General features: G+C 38.1%; 1 pseudogene; it reads left to right on the top strand.

Moving 5' to 3' along the window:
• Positions 1–3,515: 3,515 nt before the first annotated feature.
• LOC111383467 overlaps positions 3,516–4,553 on the top strand; it is a 5,341-nt pseudogene continuing 4,303 nt past the window's right edge.

Below are 4,553 nucleotides of genomic sequence, written 5' to 3'. Positions count from 1 at the left end.
GAAAACCACCGTTTGAAAGTCCTTTTGAGATAGCTTGCGCAACAATTGGTATCAGACCTTCAAGGTGAAGGTTTTGGCTCGTGAAATTTACCAGAAATCGTCCAGAAAATCGGCAGAAACGCAGCAGAAATCAGATCAAAGAAGCTGTCCAAACACTGTTAAAATCAGTAACCATTTTTCGCATTTTCTGATCAATCCAGAAGTAGTTTGGAGAGACGGAGACCACTGGCGTGACGTGCAGAAGGAGGCAAACCCTGCAGGCCGACGCGTGTCAGGCGACGGCGGCGCGTGTTGTGGCGCGTGAGGACCACGTGCAGAGGGAAGAAACGGCGCATGCGGGCGCGTGAAGTGTTTTCTAGGGACGGTTCCTCCAGGCAGTTTGTTCCTTATATTATTTTTGACATTTTTCGTGTTGAAAGTTTTCTGTTTCAAGGTACACAGAAGAATCTGGACAGCGTTGTTCTTCAGGGGCGTTCGGGACTCGATCGTGATTTTTTGGTTGCTGCAGTTTCCAGAGACTTTAGGACGAATAGTGTTGGTCCTAAAGTGATAAATTCGAAACTCTCATAATTTACAGATTCAGATAGATCCGCTCTGATATATTGGCTTAACTTAATTTAACTTTCAGCATTAGCAGATCATCGTGTGGAGTGATCGTTAGGATTAAGGGTTGTCATTGCTTGGCAACCATTGCTTGTGCTAGAAAATTTAGGAATTATTTGCTCTTTTTTTGAAGTGTTGAGTTTTGATTGCAAGTTGGTAGTTGATTTTGTGCCTTACTTGTCATATAGTCACTGTGTGAGATTTGTTGCGTGGAAATTCGAACTTTTGTTTACATACCTTCGTGTTGCATTGATTTTTCTGTTAGAACACCTGGACTTGACCCGTNTAAAATCGTAAATCTTACGAAACCCTGGGAATTTAGAACGGTGTATATTGCGGCCATAGGATAACTTTGTGTGACCTATTTGTGCTTTTGGTTGTTCTAGTTTTTTTTTTAAATGTCTTCACACTTTGAAGTTGGAACTTTTAATGGGAAAGGGGATTTTTCAATTTGGCAACAAAAAATGAAGGGTATTTTGGTCCAACAAAAAGTTTCAAAGGCCATAGACAGCAAATTTCCTGCAAATTTAACAGAAGTACAAAAAGAAGAGTATGATGAACTTGCATACACTTCAATTATTTTACACCTGTCTGATACTGTTTTGAGAAAGTAGGAAAACTGAATTCTACAAAACAACTTTGGGAAAAGTTGGAGGACTTATATTTGCTTAAGTCAACTCCTAATAAATTGTATTTGCTTGAATGATTTTTCAGCTTTAAAATGGATCTTTCAAAGGATTTTGATGATAATTTGGATGTCTTTAACAAATTAGTTCAAGACATCGTTAACTGTGATGAAGAGGTATCTGAAACGTATAAGGCTATTATCCTGCTTAATTTCATACTTGATTCATATATGGAAGTTAAGAATGCAATTAAGTATGGTAGGGATACCTTAACACCCGAGATTGTCATAGACTCACTGAGGAGTAAGGATATGGAGATTAAGGATGAAAAAGAGGATAAGAGGAGTGGCGAGTTACATATGATGAAGAGTAGAATGAAATTTAAGCAGATGAATTTGGGTAGAACTCAAGACGGTAGTGATTTGAGTAGTGACTCGAGTGATGAGGGTATTAAGAAGAAGGGCAAGGGAAGAGACAAGTCTAGTGGTAGAAGGTGTTACAGTTGTGGTAAGTCTGGACACTTTATTAGGGACTGTCCCAAGAAGAAAGAAAAGCGAGGGGTCGAGTTATGACCCTAGTGAGGTTTATTAAGTGTAAACCTAGTCACTGCATAAGCATCTATGTGTGATCCTTTTCTGCATGTTTGTGATTGTCTAAATTTTGTTGTGTGATTATTTGACACATCTCAATGTGTTTGATATGTGCATTTGCATGAATTTGAGACATTAGGATTACTTGGTGTAATTGCATGCATAGTGGGTTCGGATGCATTAGCAGTATGTTGTGTGTCTTTTGGTGAGATGGAGTATAGATACCTAGGGATACATGGTGGTTTGTACTGGGGATGTGGAGTGTGACATTTGGATCACGAGTGGAGATGTGATCAAATGTTTAGGATCCTTTATCTGGAATGAGACCCTGATCAGGTGGAGTGTGAGAGAGACACTTCTATCACTTCTGTTAGGTGGAGACCTATTATCCACGTAGATTGGGAGAAGTGAGTGGAGATAGAGGATTATCCTATGGACTTAGGATCTATTGTGACTTACCAGTTAGACATGAGTTGAGTGATCTGTCTAGTGAGCGTGGTGGGCGATGAGAGGAGATATATGTTCTCGAGGTGTGAGCAACACGGAATGGGATAGGATAAGTGTGGTGAGATCTTTTCTTAGGGTCATTTATGAATGTGTTGCATATGTGGTTGACCTTGGTTTGATTGACTTGGTGTTAATCTATGGTTCTATGTGAACGTGTTTCTGAAAAGATCTGTGTATGTTATCCTATAGCATATCGTCATCGCATGTGTATTTGCTCTTAATTGTTTACTGTTAAATATTTACTTCTACTTGGGTATTTTTGACCTTAGCCCCAGTGAGTACATGGAGCAGGTATGGTATGTGTTTAAAGTTAGAAACACGAGGTAAGGTCTGTGATCCAATTTTATTGGCTACCTTGATTATGCAAGTGTTAACTGTGTGTTTTGATTGCTTGCAGATTTATTGGGCATCAAGGTAAAGATTTGTTGGGTTTTTGATACCCAATAAATCCCGGGTTATGATGTTAACGTGGGTTAATATTATTTCATAGGCATAAGCCAATGAATGAAATAAGTCCAACAACCAAGTCCATGAGCTACACCCGGCCCAATTGTATTCCTTATGGATGGCTTGAATCTTGGCCCGTTAACCCTTTTATTGACCCAACTTAAGCCTAACCCTAGAATATATATTTGGCTATAACCCTATCCACTTTCATATGATGAGTGTGTGATTTTGAGAGAAGAAATAGTGAATCCTGGCTGCCCCCCTTTTGTGTGAGAAAAAGGTGTCCAGAACGCTTGTATAACGTGTGCAATTGGTGGTTCTTTCATAGTATACCTTTGTGGCGTCTTCTCCTAGCCTTTGTGGCGTCTTCTCCTAGCCTTTGTGGCCATAAATCATCATCTTTTCTTGTCCTACGTGGGTAAGATTGCATAGCAACCAAGGTGAACTGGTTGTTGGTTAAGAAAGGTACGTTGGACTGAGCTTGGAAAACCACCATTTGAAGATCCTTTTGAGAGAGCTTCCGCAACATTTTCCTCTCCTTGATTTTGAGATAACTTGCATGTCCATTCAAGATGACGATCCTCATTGATCAGCCTAAGCTAAGCTTGGTAATATTATTTTTAAAATTTGTATTTTTATATATGAACTCTGTTTATATTCATAAATTGTTTATAATGTTCCCTTTTGGTTTGGAGGAATAGATGTTGAAGTCGATGAGAAGAAGGTCCCTAACAGATAAGAAATGGATTTGGTGTTGGATGGAAGACTTTTAGCGTTTGGCCATACCTTTAGGTCCTTTCCTTTCCTAATCACTTAAATATGCATGCTTGACGCACTGTACAGTACATTATAATGAACAAATTTTACCCCTTTTCTGCCATAATCGTGTGGAGTACTGTCTAGTTGTTTAGTAATTTTACTGGAGCAATGTGAATCAGGGATTATAATGTCGAAAGTGAAAGGCAAGAAGGGGTGGAAAATTCTACAATACTAATCACATTTGTCAAACTTGTGAATTTGTATGACGATTCAAAACAATAATAATAATAATAAGAAAATAAAAAAAATTCATTTATTTAATTTTTATGTTTTTGCAATGTTCGGATTTTTGCGATTTGCAGGTGAAGAAATGAGAGTAGAGTATGGAAAATTTGACAAGATAGAAATGGGTTTATGGGAATGCTGTGAACTTCTCAACAATATTGTTGATGAAAGTAATCCGGATTTGGATTAACCTCATATGCACCACTTGTTGCAGACTGCTGAAGCCATAAGAAAAGACCATCCTGATGAAGATTGGCTGCACTCATCCATGGTCCCTGTTATTCATCCCAAATATGCTACCATTATTACACTTCCTAATTCCACGGGAAAAGGCTCGGGGAATTATTATTATTATTAATTTTTATTTTATTTTATTTTTCAGAAGGTCTTTGTTTACTAGTCAAAATGGAAAATATTTGTGCAATAATTGTTAATTAATTTAAATTTGTTCTGATTTTAGATCTTGGGAAGATCCTTCCTCATCCAAAATGGAGCCAGCTGCCTCAGTGGGCTGTTGTTCGTAAGTACTACAGCGAATGCAAATTAGTACAATATCAACCTTCTTTCTGAACACTCAGTTGCTAAATATCAATATGAATACATAATTATAGGTGACACCTTCCCTGTTGGATGTGCTTTTGATAAATCTGTTATTTCTAGAGTTTGAATTCACTCCTTCGAAAACAATCCGACAGAATTACCTGAATGCAAGAATTGATCAACAGGATCCGAAATT

The sequence above is a fragment of the Olea europaea genome, unplaced genomic scaffold, assembly GCF_002742605.1.
Source record: "Olea europaea var. sylvestris unplaced genomic scaffold, O_europaea_v1 scaffold2696, whole genome shotgun sequence".
NCBI lineage: Eukaryota > Viridiplantae > Streptophyta > Magnoliopsida > Lamiales > Oleaceae > Olea > Olea europaea.
Note: the sequence above shows the minus strand (reverse complement) of the source record. Positions and strands in the feature narration are given on the sequence as shown.